Genomic DNA, 20,523 nt, shown 5'->3' with positions numbered 1-20,523 from the left:
TAATAAAGAGGTTGAAAATTTACTCTGTGTTACCGTGGCATTACATAGGAATATGTGTTTAATTTACACATGTATTAAATGTAGATATATTTATTGAGGCACATGTACAACAGTTTCCTAAAGATCCTTCAAACAAAAAGTAGTTGCATCATGTCCCAGGGTTTTTGTTATGCTGGCCCATAGCATTCATAGGCTCCACCTGGGTATGTTCAGTTTCTTCTTTTTGTCTCTGAAATGGCTATTTTTCTGTCTTTATGGTTTTTTTCTCTTTCTGGGAAATCATCTCTATGACTATCATTGTTTTTCCAGAGTATTTACTCTAAATCATTGGAGTAGGATAAAAAAATCAGTATGTTTTGCCTTAACCTTTCCTCTTTTTCTGTTCAAAGTATATGGTTTGGCAAGCTATATAAAGACCGTGGCCTTAGCAGGTAAGACAGACAGCAGCACATCATCTCACCTCAAACCTTTCCCTGGAAGAAGAGGGAATTATACAGAGCCTTTTAGTTACCAGGATTGTGCCAGCCCATTCTCAAAAGAGTTTCGTGGTTTAAGCTGACAAAGCCACAATGTTGTTCCATGCCTGGTCCCAAGAGGGCAGAATATTGCACTTCCTGACTTACTGTTGTGGTTTAACCCCAGCCAGCAACGAAGCACCACACCACCACACCGCCACTTGCTCACTCCTCCCTCCCCGTGGGATGGGGGAGAGAATTGGAAGAGAAAACCCATGTGTTGAGATAAGAACAGTTTAATAATGGAAATAAAATGAAGTAAAATAGCAGTAGTAATAATAATACTATTAGTAATAATAATACACAAAGCAAGTGATGCACAATGCAATTGCTCACCACCCACCGACCGATGCCCAGCCCATCCCAAGCAGCGATTGCAGTCATCTGTCTTCCCCCCAGCCCCCTCCGCAGCCAACTCCCCCCAAGCATGTCATATGGTCTGGAATAGCCCTTTGGCCAGTTGGGGTCAGCTGTCCCAGCTGTGCCCTCTCCCAGCTTCTTGTGCACCTGGCAGAGCAGGGGAAGCTGAAAAGTCCTTGACTGGTGTAAGCCCTGCTCAGCCACAACTAAAACATCAGTGTGTTATCAACATTCTTCTAGTACTAAATCCAAAACACAGCACCATGCCAGCTACTATGAAGAAAATTAACTCTGTCCCAGCGAAACCAGGACACTTACTGTCATGATAACTACATTGGCTTTATCTTGAACTAACAGGTCTACTAGAGGGGGAAAACAAAAGCACGTTGTCTGCCTTCTTTAATGAGAACATTTGATGACCAACACGCAGAGCAGGCACAGGTCGGTCTCAGCCCTGGTTTAACCCTGAGCTTAATAATGCCCCTGTGATGTAAGGATAAGCATGTAATCTAGAGCCAGTTGAAGAGCAGAAATTCCTCTGGGAGAAGAATTCAAAGTTTTGGCATCATTTTAAGTTACCATAAAATCAAAAAATATAGAAATTTCTATGTGGAGGAAAATCTGAAGAAAAAAGAAAGTTGGCCTAATAGCAACATTTTGTTTCAAATCCAACTTTAGAAATTACTTTTGTTTGGTATAAAATAAATGTTAAAAGTATCTCAAAAGTCATGAAATGAGATGTTTCAGCAATGTCAGATATTCCTGCCATTCCTCTCCTCATAATTGCTTTCTGGTTTCAACCCTAAACTAATGAAGCTTAAGAGGAAGTGATCTGATAATCACAAACTGAAGCAATCTAATAATCACGATCTGAGTTTTCTGTTGAAATATGTTTTAGTGTCCAGTTGGTTTGAGGAGGATATGTACATACTCGGCAAGTTGCCAGCTCAGGTTCCAAATTAAAATTATATGTGTGTTGAAGGTGACAATTTATAAGTTGATAAAAATGATGGCTATACTGTTTTCAATAGAACATACAACAACAGAAAGGGCTAAGAATTAAGAGCTGTTGATAGAAAGCTACAAAGTGAGAATTTACATTAAAAAAAATAAAGTATCTAGTTTCCTTCCGTTTTACAGACATCTAAACATTTCTTTTGACCTAATGTGGTGTGATGGGTGGGAGGAGGCCAGAAAGGATGTAACACGGGCTACTGCTTCTTCAATGAGTCCATTTTGATTGCAGATCTGAAAGCACCTTTTCAAAATGGCAAGTGAGGTGGTTTATGCAGAGGTATCGCCCCATTTTACTTCACAAACTTCGGATACAGGTAAAAGTGGCCATCTTAATATTACTTACTTTTCCTTTGCTCACTGCCACGTTCCTAAAACTTCAATTCTTTCTTAAATCAAAGCATTTGTAAGAAGCTGAAGTCATGTTAAAAGCATTTTTATAACTATTAATACCCACCTTGTTTACTATGTATCTATTTGCTTGGCAAATTCATGTTTATTAATAATTAATAGAAGGAATACTGAATTCTAGCAAAAGGAAAGAATGACCTTTAAAATCCTATTCAGGATTTCAGGAGTACGGCTGAAATGTGCTGTTTCTGATCATCATTGATCAGACATTAGAGATATTAATACGAGTTACTGGAAACTCACCAGCAGTTACAGTGCACTGATGACACTGAATGGACTTCTTTCTCCTGCAGTATATTTACATCTTATATTTTAATTTGATTCATTTTCTTAGACACCGGAAATATTTTTGAATTGTAAAACAATAGGTCTGTTTATCTTTTCTTTCTTCCTTCCTTTCTTTCTTTTTTTCTTTCTCTCTTTCTTTCTTTCTCTCTCTGTCTCTCCATCTCACCCTTTCTCTTCTAAAAGTTCTATGTTGAGAAAAATACAAGTCAAGAATTAATAGAGGTTTCTATAATTTTTAAACTGTTAGTCCTACAATTTGTGTATGATCTACTGATGTCTTCAACTACAAGACTGCATTACTTTAAAAATTTGTTTTCAAGAAATAAAGTGAAAAGATTAATGGATATAAGTAGGAAATAATTCATGTTTTTAAAACAAGTGTCAAGTTACATTTTTTTGACTGATAAAAAAATAGATATTTGCTAGTTATAAGACAAATAAGCATGGAAAATTCAGAGGTCACAGTATGAAAGAAAAATATGTCCTGATTATGCTAGCAAAGCAACATTATTTGCTCCTTGGGACGCAGTACTAAAAGCATCTGCAAGGGTATGATGTTCTTGTCTTTCATGTGGTAACTCAGTTTGCCCCTTAGATTTTGTGATCAGTTCACCGCAGAAGACCTGCATTGCCAGGAAAACCTTTGGTACCCCAGCATTAGAACTACTCCATAAGTACTTAGTGGAGATGCACACACATGCCCAGTACAACCATCTGTACAAAATATTTCAAAATTTGAGAGCATAAAAGTCTGTTCCACCTAATTTTTTTTTTGTTTCCTCACCTGAGACTATCCTTTAAATTTCCAGTTACATTTTATAGTTTTAAGTGCTTTCACACAACTTTTAATACACTTTGGTGAATTATGCTTAGAAATTGCTGCTCTAAGTTATCCTGAGAGCCCTCTAACCCAGTAACATACTTCTGAAAGCTGCCACTATGAGGTGCTTGGAAAGATAGTGCCTAAAAATTTTTTATGGCCAATTATGAGGCTAATTAAGTAACCAAATTTCAGACAAAATGTTTTTTCTTGCACTTTAGCGTGTGATGGCATGCTGTTTACCCTGTCATAATCTTTTTGAAAAATTTTTTCAACTGTAATAACAATATTCTTGTCACTTCTGTGAATATTGCATCCCTTTTGGTCTCCTAATAAATGCTTTACTTTAATAACATCCTAAAACAATGACTTCTACAGGCTGATTCTAATATCTTGTGTAAAGAAATACTTTAAACCAATCTTGAATTTGCCACCTATTAATATTGTCAGTGTGTCCTAGTGAGAGAGAGTGAAAAAACACCGATCTGTATAATTAATATTTTGTTTGTATTCTTATATATATAAATTTCCATTATACATTCTTATAATCTTGATTTTCGATTTCTACATGTGCTCCATTGCTTTCATAGTTGAGAGCACAAGTGCAAGAAACTGTGGTCCTCCTGCTGTATAGTGTTAAATGTTCTGACTCCTTGGTTGCTGTGTGAGAAAGGCGCTGCGTTCAACACAACAGGGTTTTGATACTGCTTGGTACTAAAAGTGATTTAGATTCGACATTTTTCATAAGTCTAAGGCAGATCTCAGCAGCTCTGGCACTCTTAGGAGGCTGCTTTACTTGCCACGCTACAGTGAGTTCGGAGAAGTTGAGTTAGCTATGACCCATCTGCCTGATAGAGCCCAAAGGAAGCAGTTGCTGTCTTACTCCATGTGTATTTTACAGTAGAGGATTGATACAGCAAGACTTGGAAAAGGCCAAAGTTGCTCCTGTGAGGCAGGACTAATAACCTAGGCCAGCTAGGGCAGGTTCATACTGCCCTGCCTCTGAGCATTTATTGAGTTACAGCTTAAGAGTTGGTGCTGTCTTATCTGATGAGATAGCTCTACGGTTTTGGTCTGCTTCCCCATGGCCACTATGCCCATCCCTTGGCTAGTCCGGGCCCCACTTCTCCTCTCCCTTCAACCCCTCTCCTCTCCTTCACTGCTTCCTTCAGTTTTGCATGTGGTGTGTAGAGCAAATGGTCCATGTTCCTGGACTTCTCCTACATTTTGCACCACCGAAGTTTGCATTCGCTCATCTTCCCCATGTCACTTCAGAGAAAAATCTGTTTGGTTTCTCTCTTAAGAAAAAACTCATCTTATTTCATACACTATCAGCAAGCAAATTTGACGTAAGGCACTCCTGGGAAATAAGGTAAAACATGCAAAGCATGTAACCTACAAGGTGGTGTGTTGCAGTTGATATAAAAATACAGCTTCTTCCTTCCTTCCTTCCGCTGCCACACCTACCAAAAGCTGCTGGGATCAGTCAGGCATGTCCCGTCACTCGACGCTTTCCCTCTCCCTCCTACCCTGACACTTCATCTGCTGATTTAATATCACAAGATGGAGGAGAAACCGTATCATAGGGCAGTTCCCCACCTTATCACACCTGCAGTCATCTTCCTACTTACACCTCTTCCTGGTGAGCTTTTCCAATTGTACAACATTGCTGATCTGGGGCAATAGTCCTGTAGAGACCCTCTGGGCAGTGAGATGTCTTCTGGGTGTATCTTTAAGCATATGAATTTGAAAGCACTGCCTACGGGATGCAGCTCGACTACATAACAGAGGTCAGGTACCTAAACATCATCTTTGCCTTCTTTGAGCTTCACATCTAGCACTGGCCACTGCATGTGCTCAGCCAAAGGATGGGCTGCTTTTACAGTGATAGTGAAACAGATCTCTTCTGTTATGCAGATGTCAGTGTAAGCATCCATACATAATAACAGTCAAGTGTAGGCAAGGCCTCCAAAGATAAGGAGAGCAATGATTAGCTCTTGGTGTTAAAGCAAAGCCATCTCAGAAAACCACACGCTTTCTTGGGAAAATAAATGGCTGCTGCTGCAAACCCTGTTGCCAATTCCTTTTCCAGCCCAGCTTGCATTATTGTTAGCGAATCCGCCCAGGTGATAAAGCACTCCTGACAGTGCAGCAGATGGGAATTCTCCCCTATTGAGGCTGGGAACTACAGTTTGCCAGGCAAACCCACACCTTTGGGGAAACCCACCCTGACAACATTTTTTAGGCTCTCCATTGGTTGTAAAAATCTTGTAACAGATGGCGAAAATATTCTTTTTAATGGTTGCAACCATGAGTGTCACGGCCATGCTAGTGGTTACCAGGGCATACGAGGGTTTTCTACTGGTTGACCACCAGGTACAGAATGGGGAGATTTTCAGCAGCCCCCAGTATGTGTGCTGATCTCTGCTGTGTCACATTTGAAAGCCTGGTGTGAGACAGTGGTATAGGAAGTGCTAGAGTGCTTGGCACAGGCTCCAAGCATAGCAAGAGGCAATCCTTTTGCACTTGGAAGGCATGTCTCCTGGTAACTGAAAAGCCATGGTTTATAGCCATGGCTTATTTAACTGAATGTGCTGTCTCAAGGCAGTTCTTTTAGTGCAGCCATGTCTTAGTGTGGTAGAATTTATGTAGGCCAGTATCACCAAGCCATCTGGAGACACTAGGTAGTTTTCAGAGGGAATGGTTGCATGCTCTGAGGCACAAGCATCTGACAAAAACTTCTTCCTGCTGTGTGTAAAGGCAGTCAGATGAAGGTCAGAGGAGCTTTTTTTCTTTCCCCTTAAAATAAATCCTAAACCCAGATATATCAGAACAAGGATGGGCTGGGAAGATCTTTATCCTGATGAGCAGCTGACAAATGCAAAAAAAAGTCAGGAAGGAGCATGGCAAGTAACACTTGGAGGAAACTAAGAAGAAAGCAGTGACTGGAGGAAGATCAGTTGTTCCCTGTGGTTTCTAGACCTCATTACAACAAACAGCGTAAACGTTCACAGTGAGAGGGGAAAGACCTGCTCTATTGCCTTGGTTTGTGAAATGGGGATTTCCAAGCCCGGAGGGATGGGTGTCTCGACTCAACGGAGAGGAAGGCTGCTGCAATTTGTGCAGTCACGCCAGCTCTTCATGGAATATGGAAAGCTTGCCTTGCAAATGGTTCTTAGTCATGGAAAGCATCCGTCCAGGGCACTGATGTAAGCAAGGAGCAGGCCTCTGCTGCTAGCAAATGAAAATGGTTATAAAGTAGCAAGGAAATAAAGATTCAGATAAGTCTATTTTTAAGTCTTCTCTCCCCAGTTTTGTGTCTTCTGTGATTAACAATGGCACAGGGTGGGGCTACTTTTGGACTATTCTGGCTGAGCATTAACTGCAGACAGACTTTCCTTTTCCCCTTTTTGTGGAGAAAGCTGAATTAATGGTTTGTACTGAAAATCTGTGCTCTGCCTGCAGTGGTGCTTACTAACCTTTAATTGAAACCTTATTTAAATACTTGGAAGAATGAACTTGAGGAATAAAAGTCTGTGGATGAAATGAAAATAGTATGTTTATACTTTGCATAATGTTTTACATTTGGTCGTTTACTCTGAACTGTTAAACATTATGTTTAATTTGTAAGTGATTGAAAAATAGCCTGTCCCTGCTCTATGCACATGCAGTACAGCTTAGCTTTGTTCCAAAAGGAGCTGTGCTCCTCTTTGTGAAAGAAAAAACAGTAGAGAACCAGCTTGCTTCATACCTGTGCACAAGATCTGAATTCACCAGGAAGAAAAAGTTTATTGAGAATAGAAAAAAAATAGTTTAACCAAAAAGGTTGCCATTGATTAACTTCTGCTTAAAGATGGACAGAATGTGTACATGTGTGTATAAGATACAGAATAATAAGAAAAAAGTAAATTAATAATAGAGTAGTTTAGTGTGAGATAACCTAGAGTCACCTAGAGGTTGGGGTTTTTTAATTTTCTAAGGTTTAATAACTGAATAACATTTTATTTTATTTTATTTGCATCAACTGCACATCATGATAATTATTTGCATGAACTCTTCTAGTAATTTGGTTTTGGCACATTCATTCAGCAACACGCAAGTCTTATCAGAAAAAAAAAAAAAGAAAACAACCTCTCTTGCATGTTCTTGCTCTTCCCATTCTATCAGAGAAGGTCTGGTGCTGCAGGGTGCTCGATGCAATAAGAATGGCAAGGGATCGCCTTAGGCAGGTTCTCTAATTGAAGCACTTTTTGTGTCTACAGGTGATCCAGCCACATACGCTGAGGTGAATGTGAAATGGAGATCTGACAGACCTGACAGCACACCCAAGCCCACACATACAGGTACCACAATACTGCAGGACACTTCACATTTTCTTATTATATTTTATCCTCTTCGTATACCATCATAATTGCATATTTACATGTAGTGGAGGAGTTGCTTAGGGCTAGGTGCCCAAAGAGATGTTGCTATGATCTAGGTGAATTAAAAGACCTTCAGAACCTTTCCCAGCTGCTGGTTTTCCCTGGGGGTGACTGAAGGCTGCTGGTGACAGTGTTTCCAAAGTTAGCAAGTAGAGTCACAGGCCCCCAGGCTTGCATTAGGCTAAACTTTTTGTCCCTCAGCCCCAGCTAAGCCTGTCAGGACTCACGGTGTCTGTGTCCCTTGCCTCTGGGGCTCAGTCTAGCAAACCTTTGGCTTATGTCTGTGCCTCCAGTATGGATTGCACCTGGGAGCAAAGGGTGGCCCCAGGAGCCGGTGGCGCAGACGGATTTGTGTCCACGCCTGGTGCCCTCCTCAGTGCAAGGATCTCTGGAGCAAACAGGTTGCTTCTGCACAGCATAGCCCCTGGCCAGTTACCTCCTTCGGGCCCCATGAGACTTGGCTCATTGTGGCATTTTGGTTCATAAATTTAAAAGGCTGTGTTGCACCTTGCCAAAGTAGCTTTTTTTTTTGTTTTTATAGCATGGCACAGAAAATACTGCAATATGCTGCTGGGAATGTAATAAGGGGTCTCCTATAGGCCTTGGGAATGTCCACTGGGGATGCCGCTGGAGATCAATTCTGGGCAGAGGGAGTATAATTTGGCACTGTTGGAAGAGAACAGGTCTCTGAAATGAGACCAACTTTCTTCTGAGAAGGGACCAGTTAGTTCATCCCAGAAGGATCCCAGAAGCAAATGAGCATGTAACATGCAGGCAGTGTGGTCCACTGGAGGACCAGGACCTGGTAGCAGAACAAACTGCCGTTGCATGCCTCTATGAGTAGACCCACACAAAACACAGCAGCTGCCTACCCGTTCAGTAGCCAAATAACACATTTTCCCGGAGTATGAGACAGTGTCACTTTCTGTCTTTGCTGCAGGTGATTTTAATCCATCTTCTCCTGCTCCACACTCCCGAGGGATGCTCAGAACATGTAGTTAAAATTTACTCTGCAGGGGAGACACTCACAAACTCTTCTGTTCTTTTTAACAACAATTTCCATGTATTGTTTTTCATTTCCAAATGCATTTAGGATGAATAAACAGGTCAGCAATAGTATTTAAAGCACAGAAACCAAGTTATTTTTAGAAAGTGATATTTAGGGAGCAAAAATTAGGTTTTTGACAAGTTCAGATAACTTGTGTCTACCTTTTTTTAAGTGAAAATTTTAAGATACATTAAACTGTCTTCTCAAACTGTAACCAGCCTCGAAAGTAAATCTAGTTTTGCAAAGTGAAATAATATATTGGATATGATTTTTAACTCTCTTGTATGAGGTGAAAATGAAGAAGAGAAGCAAAGAAAATATCGCATTAATGCGATGTGTAAAACCAATTAAGATATTTATAGACAAAATGTTAGCTGCAGAAAACACTAAGTGAGAACAAATGTTTCCATTGGTAGGTTAATTTGGCCTTACCACAAGGAAAAGGAAACTGAAAGTTTCAGATGGCCTTTTTCATTAAAAGTGGCAGTCGGGCAGACAAGAGAGTGGGCCAAGTGGAGATCTTGATCCTGCTGTTATAAAGGCAAAACCAACTTACTGGCTTCATTTAAATGTCCTCTGATTTTATGCCAGTGAAACCATGATTGGACTGCAGCATGAAAAGTGTTGTCAGTAATGCAGTTTTGATGTATCGCCATCGTCTGTTTGTTGGCTGCCCTTTTTATACCCCAGTCCTCACTTCCTCCCTTCCTTTCTCTGATTCTGCCTGCACTGTCCATATTTCCAGGTATTCAGAATTTTGTTCTAGGGATATCAAAATCCATATATGCTATACATATGGATAAACGCTAAAGGTGAGCTCTGTCCCTTCATATTCTTCACTGCAATCTCTTTAAAACCACAGAAGTCGGGTGTTCGAATTCTGGTTTAGATTGGGGTGGGGGGGTACCACACAGATCAACCTGGAAGGTGTCAAGGAATGGGGTTGAAAGAACACAGAGATCCTGGACAGGATTACAGTTGGAGCAGAAAATTATAAAAGCAGGGATTTAACAATGAATTAAACATGTGCTTCCTTGTTGTGCTAAAAAGGATGAAAATCTGGAAAAAGAGTCTCTACAATTTCAAATTACCTATGAAAGCTTTTTTTTAGATCCTGTATGTGAACTTCAGGATTTCCTTGTGGGTCTTCAATTGTATAATTGAAATCAGAAACATAACCCACGATAGCACGACCATTGCAAGCCATTCTCCAAGGGAAAGGCAGGGTATATTCTGGAGCGAGAAGCACTGGCAGCGCTGTGCGGGCGTTGCAGGCAAACTGCATGGCACAGCGTTGATGCAGCGGTGTTGGCAAAACTGTGCGCTGCCACAGAGGGTGAGAGGTCACATTTTGAGGCATCTCAACAGCTATGATGATAAAAACTGGAACTGGCCGGGAAAAGGGTTCTTCTGACCTGAAGATGTGATTTCACGTATAAGCATACAGGCTTAGATACATATAAACCTACATAAAAGTTTTATTTTCAATTAATAACTAAGGTGCTAGGACCCGCAGCTTCCCAGTTTTCAAGCATTTGATTTTTGATTAAGAAAATAATTTCTAAAACAAGATTTAGCTTCTACAGGTACATTTAGCTGAAAAAAAAAACCCAGAATGTTTTCAGTTGCATCTGCAGCACACCGAGGATATCCTCACAAACTTGCTCTTCGCCTAGCTAAAATGATTTTGCGTACTCCCATAACTCAGAACAAAAGTTGACTTGCTTCTGCCTGTGGTGATACTGCTCTCTTTTGTCCCTTTGGCAGTGACCTGCTTGGAGAACTCGCACTGGTGTTACGTTGCTGTCGCCCTGTACTTCACTGCAGTGATTCTGCTCATCACTGTCATCCTCTTGGCGGTGAAATGCAACAAACTCTGAGGCAGACCCTGCCATCCTACTGATATACAGGGTAAGCCATTTTAGCGGTGTTTCTATTTTCATACAATACACTTGGATTTCTCAGAGGAGGTACAAGGAAGCGTCCCAAACCAATGCTAAGTCGCAGTCACAAATTCAACCAGCCAGCAACTCAAAGTCACGTGAGACAACATCTAGCTCCCTCCTGCTGATGCATGCTGCACTTAATGGAGCACGTCTTAATACAGAGCAGCTTCAGCAGAACCACCTGCCAGAGCAAGTATTGGGCTCTGCTGCTTTTACTCCAATAAAATTCATCACTTAATCATAGGTGCCTCCCAGCTGTGGAGTGCAGTAACCCCACAAGCCTGCCATGGCATGAAACAAGCACATGGCTGGGTGCAGCTGGACATGATCCCCATAACCACTCTCCAGGCCAGGATTGACAGAGACCTGGTGAACTGACAGGAGACAGGCAAGCTGTGCTGTTCAGTCTGGGATTTGAAGTAAACTGGGAAAAGAGTTTTCTGTTTTGGACTAGGAATAGCAGTGAACAGCCTTCCAGAGAAAACCTTCCCACCCACATTTCATGCCTCTTGTAGAGCTACAAGCCACGTTTAATCACTCCTCTGGGTCACTCTCCCTGGTAGCCATCACTGGCCACACTGAAGACACCATGTCCCATCCTGTGCCAGAACTAGCGCCCGTGTCACTGAGCAGCTCACTAGTAATATGTGCACTACCACCCCTCCACCCCGAGGCACGGCACGCCTTGCCATGGTCCTCATGGCATATGGGTGCCCTCTCTTTACCCATAGGACACTCACAGAAGGTTGAATGTCAATAAGATACTCTACTTCTATTAGCTTTTGTCTCTTTCTCAGATAACTTGGCACAGGGAGGCTCTGCTTCTTCAACAAAACAGGACATGATGCTTGTTTACTTTTACATTATTTTCTCTGAAGAGACCTTTATGAAAGAAGATATGCCATCAGTCTGATCACTCTTCAGTTATGTCTTCCAGGATCTCCATTAAACCTCTAACCTCTCCATATATGGACAAAACATATATTATTACTTTTATTTGGAACTTGCTTAATCCTGTAATACCAGCAACCATCCAATTATATCACTGCACGGACCAAGGCATGGGCTCAAGCTGCTGTGTGAAAAGTTGGATTTTGGTCTTATCTACACAACAGCCATGACCAGGTGGATTGGTTTGAGACATCACTTTTAATTCACACCTGACTTGATTTTGCAATAATTTGCAATATAGATAAGCTTTTTGATTACATATGTGCAAGTGCAAAAATTCATGGCTAAAACAGGGAATGTGACAGGTTGCACTGAACTTTTTTATGAAGCTCAGGTTCAGATGTGAATTTTCTTCTCCTGAGAGCCTTTAGTGGGATTTGTATGAAAGGGGTATTGAAGGTGCAAAAAGCTTTATTTGTTTAGTAGAGAAGTCTCAGTTTCATCCCCCCATTAGCTTGAATAAAATTATTCTGATCTACTTGTCCAGAAGAGTATCTCACAGAGATACAATACGTTGTTTCTGTTTTGGGGTAGTAATTAATTTTGTATTTGTTTTGTTGTTTGGGGTTTTTTTTCCAAATGCTGTAGCTTCAGTTAAATGAGAGTCCTCCACTGGAACTAAGCCACCTCAGCTTCAGATGCATTTGTTTGTAATTATTATTTTGCTGTTTGTTTTTATATTATTTCCAGTTCTCATCAGTTACGTTACAAGTCTTTGGGGCAGGCTGATATCAATAATTTGCAGACCCTGAGTAAGAGGTGTCTCTATAGCAGTCATTTCTAAAATTGTTCCCTGTATCTAAGGTTATCTGTACTTAAGACATGTTGCTGTTGATCATGTACCACATTTTTATAGTATATGCACCTGAAATCAATAAAGAGACTCAGTAAAGCACTTGACATGCTGGTGTTTGTTTTTATGTGAGTCAGACTAGAAGAAAAATAACATTTAGTATTTGTATGACTGTAACACCTCTGGGCTGTTGTCATGAAGCAGAATGCTGCTCTGGTAAGTACAGTCTAAAGACAGAATCCCCACCCCACAGAGCAGAGCACCAAAGGAACAGTAGAAGAAAATGGTTCAGTTTTTCTTGAGATCATCCTTTTCTTTGCCGGTGCTCTGGGATAAATCCACGTCTTCAAATACCAGTGGAGAAAGAAATGTTTTAAAAAGAGAGATGATAAAAGAAGAGGTGGCAGGTGACATTTTGACCTGAAATGCTCCTGCATGTTGTTGCCATTCAGAAACCTCATCTGATTTTAGCTGGAAGATTATTAAGATTGTTGTCTGTCATATCAGAATCTCAGATAACCCCTACAACCAAATGAAATTGCCAGTCCAATTTAATTAGCTCCAGCTTTCTTTAGAAGCAAGAAAAATTCCACAGCCTTTGAGAGCTAAAGTGATGTGGTTTTGCATATGTAACTTTTTCAGTAATAGCAGGTTATTGCAAAGGGACATGCAGCAGCAGCGGTCATTAGTTACTGGCATACAGGCCCTACCAAGTAGAAAGTCTTCATTTCCGAACAAGGAGCTGAACGAACATCCACCCAGATGCTGTATATGCAAATACAGCAAAGAGAAAGGCATTTCAAGACCATTTAGAAAACAGCACTGATTATAAGCCCCACAGGGACTCACACAGATAACCAGGTCTTCAGTTGCTGCAGGCAGATCTCGGGGAATTCCAGTGGCAGGTTCTATCATCTGAAAAGGCAACCATTTGCATTGTGTAGACAACTGGATAAGAGGCATGCATATACTGCCCAGTAACTCTGAAGGAGGGAAAGCACTCTGGTTAAAAGGAGAAGTTGCTAACTAAAACTGAAGTGACTGGGTTTTTGCTGCTTACTGAGAATCTGGCACACTGGCCTGTGGTTTTGGCAGTGCACTACAGCATTTAAGGCAAGTTTAACAACTTCAATCTGAGGTTGGTGCTCTGCAAGCAGAGAATATAATCGTGGTTTTGGGGGAGTTTGTCCATGTTTATGATCTGTTTAGCATCTCTGAAATGTTGACGGGAAGTATTTCCCTGCTGATGGCTCTTGGCAGACAGAAAGCTATGGACAGATGAATGGGCAGGTGTGCAGCAAGTTCTTGCAGATCCCTGCTGGGCTCTAGTTTCTTCTCGGCTGGTGGAGCTGCTGCAGCTGATCAGCTCTGTGCTTCAGGGACAGCTTCCAATGGTTTCTCATCCTAACAATATCAAGGACATGGGCAAATGACTCTCTCCTTGCATCTATTTCATGCTCACACCATCCTGCTCTTAACCATAAAGGCAAAATCCTTCTTAGACACAGTTTGAAAGGAAAATGGCCTGTTACTGAATTGTTAAAACAAGGTTGCCTGGTCATTGGTTATGTATATGGCATTATACATATTACATATAGCATCTAAAAAATCATATGTGACCATAGATCCAGCACTAGGGAGTTGTTTCTCTCCTTTGTTTCTGTCCCTTTCCTTTTCCTTGAACCTTCCTGAATTCCTTATACTTCATTCTCTCTCCCTGTGGCTTCAGACACATCCCAGAGCTATGAGTGACACTCATTCCTGGTGTTCTGGCTTGGCCTTTTTTTTCCTGGCCTTTCAGCCATTCTCTGAGCCCTTGCTGATAAGCACCATCCCTTTTATTTGTGGACACAGTAATGCATGGGTAAAGGCTGAAGGAGATAATTAAAAAGAATGCAAACAAGCCACTAAAAGGATAGCCTTGATTAAATTGCACAGGCTACAGAAAACATTCTAGGACCTTGACAAAGGCAGATATAAAAATGTAAAAAGAACAACTAAAATCCTAAACTAGGGGGTAGTTTCAAACCATTTTCTTCAGAAATTCAGCACACTCTTTAAAGGCTGCAGTGTGAGAATAGGAGGGACGGGAGCTCATCTGCAGAAGGAGGTATTATCATTCATCTTTTCAACCCTGTACACCTTCTTCCCTAGATAGCCAAATTCTGAGCTAGCAGAACACCTAGTATTCAAGCTCTTCCTAGCAATTCTCACCACTGCATCAATTTCTGAGAGAAATTGTAACAAAGCCTACTTACATGGAAAATAATAGAAATGTTATTCTGGCTAATACCTGGCATCAAGTCACCATTGTGAGAAGTTGGTTAGAAAAACCTCTCTACCTGCCTATGTAGGAAATCATCCCAGAGCAAAGCCATCTTTACAGGCAGGAGAACTTCAAGGTGGGAGATCTGATCTCATTTGTTTCCTGCCTGCATTTGGGCAGAAGATAGGAGACAGCAGTGCATCCCCCTTTGGCTGCTTGGGCAGCAAGGGAGCCATGGTGCTTCCCAGCAGGTTTTCTGGTGAAAATGCTTAAGAGACCAAGGATCTGGTTAGGCCCTAAGCCATGAACATGGAGGGACTTCTGTGAGTTGTACTGGTTCACTTTGTACCTTTTCATAGGACTTGCGTGCCCGCAACTGGGCATGTGGTGTGCCCGTGCTGTTCAATAAGCCAAAAACTCCATCACTTCTTGGGCTTCAAGTGTCTTGCAATGGTAAAACTCACACAGCTCCTCCTAAATGACAGGACATACCATAGCCCACTGTCTTTGAAAAAGATCAGCTAACCACCTCTCTGCATAGCTGGACTCTCTGGTCTATATAGGCAACCTTCCTGTGAGGTGGGAGACTTGAGTAGTTCATCCTGAAGTGTCTTTTTTTGCTACAGTAAGGTTCACTAGGGAGGAGGACTTAAAACACATCCAGAGCACTTCCTCTCTACTCTCTGCCTGCCATGGGGGCTTCATTCAAGATAGCAATAATACTGGAAAAGGTGGTGATGCTGATGGTTTTCCTTACAACTTCTCTGATGCAAACAGAAGGTAACCTCAGCACATTTTGAAGTTCATTGATATTTCAGGGGAGAGATTTCGCCTAGAACCCTTTTTTCTTCAAAGCTGCCTTGTCTGCATTCCCAAAGCAACAAATCCAGCAATATTGTCGTTAGTTCTTAGCATGACCAGGCTGTTGATGTACAAGATGCTCAATGATGGACAAGAATCAGAAGGCCATAGATGCCTTACTCATCAAACCTAGGGGTTTTTTTTCTGAATTAGTTGGTAGCATTAAAATACTGCAAAAGTCTAAAATATATCTTGTTCTGCATTGCTGCTTTATGGTTCTGGTGAATCTAAGTCCCCCTCTGTCTGTTCTGAACAGAAAACTACCTCTCACCTCTGAGGTCTGGACTGGCCCTGAACTCTAAGGAAATTTTCTGAGCTGTGTCATCACAGTGTTACAGTTCTGGTCCATCCAGATGAGCTTCCTTTGATTTTACAAGCACAAGCTGGGCGCCAGTTCTGTGGGTGTATATGTCCTTCAACAGTCCATTTTATTTTTTTTTTTTCCCTTTTTCCTAATTGCAGTAAGCTAGTCTTACATCTGGGGGTGCAAGTTCGAGATGATCTTCCTTTGCAAACAAAGCATGCACTGTCTTCTATGTCACTGTACTCCTCAAGGGTGGGAGGAGGGAGACAGTCTCCTACTGCTTTTAGCTCTTACATTTCCAAATGGTTTTGACACAAGAATTAAGAAAACCAACAGATGCTTCTAGATCCCATGGATGTGCTAGAGGATAATGAAGTAAACCAGAATGTCACACAATTTTTTCATACTTCATTCCATAATCCCAAATTAATTACAAGCTGAAGAGGGCATCAAAGAAGAGAACAGTGTTATGGGGGAGAAATATCACCTCATTTTGTATGTTGTAGGCACTTATGCATAAATGTTACTGATGAAAATACACAACTCAGCCCAATTCTTGGACCTCTATGTCGATTTGCAGGGGAAGCAGCTGAAGCTCCCATATTTTATTTGCAATTTAATCTGCAGTAACTGAAGAAGCCTGGAGCCTTTTCTGTAGCATGGAAGGAGTAGGAATCTACTTTCACTTGAGACAAAGTGGATGGGTGCACTGAGGGGTAGTGTACAATAATGACAATATCTTAAGAATGTCCATGCTATTGAGCATTCTCCAAAATAAACTCTACCGGTAGATGATGTAATAAAGACAAGACACGTTAAAAGCTGCAAAGAGACTAAAACAGTTGTTGAAGCCTTCTTTTGTCCAGAGATTGCATACCACTCTGGCCCAAACCTCCTTTACTTCCTGGCATAAAAATTACACAAAAAAAGAGAAAATTATTATTAAAATTTAACAATGAAACAATCCCTTCATTAGGAAATCTCAGGGGGGGTCCTGAACATGTTGTGCTTCTGAATGTGCCTCATGGCTTAAGGCTGAAGCTCAATTTTCTTGATCCTTTTGTTCTCAAATTCCATGTCAGAGCCTTATATGTCTCATTTGCAGGATTATTTTTTCCTGTCTTCCAGCCTAAAATGTCTTTTTAACCCACATCAAAAGATAGTGTGCCCAGCTCGCAAATTCCTTAAGATCAGTGCAGGTAAACTGCTGTTCCTGGCTGGCTGTGCTGTCTCTAACTGCAGGCTCCAACATGATATAGTTTGAAGGTCTGATTCAGCAGTAAAAGTAACTCTTGGACCCCTAAGAGTTACTCCGGTTGCAGTAGGAGCTAGTTTAGTCCTTACCTGTTTGCCCCCCTCCTTCTGTGTTTAGGAATGACAGTGATTAGCGTTTTCTCAGCCTTGGCTGTATGGAGAGGAGATGATTTAAAGACAGTTGGAAATTTAAGAACAAATTTCTACAATTCAGTGAAAACCACAAACTTATAAAATCTGCCTTGATATACCACCTTTTATATCATGCTCATGAAGCCATATCCTTACATACATTCAGTCTAAAAAGCCGTATTTCTAAGCTGATTTCGGTGTGTGCTTTAATTATGGACTCTTCGTTCTTTCCTCATAACAATGGTCAAACTGCTCCACAGCCTTTTATCCAGACCGTGTGTAACTCAAAGGCAAAATGTTGACTTCTTTTTTTAAAGGATCAGCCCCCATGCACATTCAAGTGTGCTTGAATAGAAAGCCAGCAAGTAAAAAAACACAGCCCCTGACACTGAAATGGTGAAACGCCCAAACACCCAGCCTGAAATGGTAGGAAATGCGGTTGAGGCAGAATGACAGACATGTGAGTCCTGGATAATGTACAGATTGCAGCCCTGATGTCAGAGCACATCTGGTTGCATGTTCTCTCCATTTCCCTTGTCAGCAAATGCATGTGCCTTAATAACTGACACTACAGAAATAGGTAAGAAGACGTGAGGCTTGTCCTGAGGTTTCAGGGTGTTTCATAGTCCCCTGGCCTAAGAGTGGAGACTTGCACAGAAGTCTCTTCATCTTCCCTTGCTTCTTAATTTAAATCTCAGGGGTAACTTGGGTTTAGATAGTCATGCAGCATCAAGAAAGATAAAAGTCCTAAACAACTGTATAAAATGTGTTGTGGTTAAGAAGGGAGCAACAAATGGCGAGCCCAACCTGTCTACTACAACACAAGGATGCTGTGAATGCTAAAACGAGACACCTCCTCTTTCAACTCAGAAATGCGACTAGTGTTTTCCAGGATAACAACCTGTGGCAAAGGCAAGCCTGTGCTCATGGCTCATACTGCATCCCTACCCTGCCGCAGAAAGGAGTGGAATAGTTGAGGAGTCCATACCTGACCAATCGGCTGGTGTAATCTGCAGGACCAGCAGGAGTAATAAAAACCCCTTCATTTGCCAGATTTTATGGAAAGACAGTTTGTGGCATGTCTGTTTTACAGATCTTGCTACCTATCCTCTTTTTATTTTTTTTCAGACTTACCCTAGCCCTCCCCTCTTCACGATAAAGCCAGAATTAGTCCAAGACACAGGCAAAAGCATGAGAATGGACATTTAGCAAGTGGAAGGCAAAAGTGTGGGAATATTAAATGGGCAGTAGAAGAAAGTGCAAGGTAAGGATAACACAAAGTAATCAGTGAGGTGTCGGAACCACAGGAGAAGAGGGACAATAGGTCACTGGTAAACAAGCACAGCAAGAAGGAAGTAGTTAATTAAGCAAGATCTAGTTACCTGAGAAGTGGTTTCAGTGAGGAAGGACACTGGTGGTTAATAAACATGCATTTCCACTGTGTTTAAATCTCCCTTCATAATTTCCTGTCCTTTTTCCCTAGAGGAAATTCCTTTCTTTTTGTCTCTGCTTCCTCTCTGAGACTGCATCAGTTACATGACAGAAAAGCTGGGGGTCAAGGACACCATGTCTTCTCAAAGTCTCATCTAGAAATATTAGATTGCTCACCTTTTCATTCTCTGCAGCGCACACTGGCTGAAGCTTGTGCCCCCTCGTACACAGGCTGTTGCTGAGCTCTCTGTGGTATCCCGCAACCAAGTTTGCACAGGATCTATCAGATTCCAGCTTGAAGCCATATTCTGCAGATACTGCTGTTTACTAGTGTCTCCTTATTTTGGATTTCCGTTAAAATGCTTCAGAACTTCTGTGTGGTTAATCCAGCATCTGTGTTTGGGGGGGGGTTGTTTCTTTTCCTAAGAGTAGAGCAAACAGGCCTCGTAGTCTGTTCTTTCTGGTAAGCAAAGAAACCGAGGCTAGGCTTTGGCAGCACAGTAAATCTGCCCTGAGTTTTTCTAGTGTCACATCAAAACATCCTTACTTCGTGCTGTTTGAAACCTCTTACAAATATTGAAGGCTCAATTTTGTACCACTAGACTTGATGCCAGATCAGTCATTATCTGACCTTTCATAGCTGGAAAAAAGCACCAGCTTAAATGCTGTCCCGGGTTGGTTCATCAGAAATACAACCTTCTGCACGACTCTGAACTGCTCCCTAACCTTGCAGGGTCCGGGTCTGGTATTAATGACCACACAAATATCACCTCACCCTGTCTAGACCAGGAAAAGGTGTCTTCTAAGAATACCTAGCTTTTAATTGAGACATTTTAATCAGCTGTAGTGTCTCATGCAGACAAAGTCTGCCATGTTTAAAAGCACATTATGCTGTTAATTAAGGTAAGTCAGTTGATTTCTAGCAGTCGCTTTTCCCAAGGCAGAGAGACAACTCCTTCCCAGTGAGGAGAATTAGAGGGTAGTTCCCTGAAGGTGCTCACCTGTGTGGATTCACGGATGTCTAACAGGGGGTCAAGTCACACTACAGGAGATGATTCCTGAGATGTTCACCGTTTGGGAAGACAGTCATGGAATCATAGAATACCTATGAGCAATTCCCTTGAATTCAGTGGGGCTACTCATAAATGTAAAGGCAGAAGGATCAAATCTGGATGATCTAGGCAGGCTCTTTAACATAAACGGGAAGGAAGCCTGGAATTGTGGTGTGATGAAGGCTGACTTCTTCTTTTTCCTCTAGAAAATAAATAAATAAGGTAGTTTTATTTCAGGCTAATGTAATAATGTGCAAAAGACTTACTAAAAATAAAGAACCATCCAGAAAACTTCACATGTCCTCCCGAAACCGGGATTATGAGGAAACTCATTAAATTCTGTTAATGAGTTTACAGCGCTCAAAAAAACCCCCAAAACCCAACCCTATACATGTTTTCAGGGATGCCGGCCCTTCTCCGGGCCTGGCGCAGAAGCTGGGAATACCAAAGCTGAGAGGAAGCTGAGGGCAGCTCCCTTCAGCCGCATCAGCCGGCGCTCGCCCCCCACCCCCGTTCCAGCAGAAGGGCTCTGAGGGGAGCGAGGACCGGCGGAGCGGGCAGGAGGGGAGCGCTGCCCCTGGGCTATGCTTTTGCAAGACAGAGAACGGCGAAAGACGGGAATTTCCACTGCCTGTAAAATGCGGGAATGCGTT

At 41.7% G+C, this 20,523-nt stretch overlaps 1 long non-coding RNA gene across 1 annotated transcript; it reads left to right on the top strand.

Moving 5' to 3' along the window:
- Window positions 1–2,129: 2,129 nt before the first annotated feature.
- On the top strand, window positions 2,130–12,244 carry LOC118452044. Its single transcript, XR_004841676.1, has 4 exons — window positions 2,130–2,206; window positions 7,671–7,751; window positions 10,648–10,791; window positions 11,624–12,244. It is a non-coding gene; the product is annotated as an uncharacterized LOC118452044 (long non-coding RNA).
- The last annotated feature ends 8,279 nt before the right edge of the window (window positions 12,245–20,523 follow it).

The sequence above is a fragment of the Egretta garzetta genome, unplaced genomic scaffold (assembly GCF_000687185.1).
Source record: "Egretta garzetta isolate BGI_Z169 unplaced genomic scaffold, ASM68718v1 scaffold293, whole genome shotgun sequence".
In the NCBI taxonomy this organism is placed as follows: domain Eukaryota; kingdom Metazoa; phylum Chordata; class Aves; order Pelecaniformes; family Ardeidae; genus Egretta; species Egretta garzetta.
The sequence above is the reverse complement of the archived record's forward strand: the minus strand, read 5'-3'. Positions and strand labels throughout refer to the sequence as shown.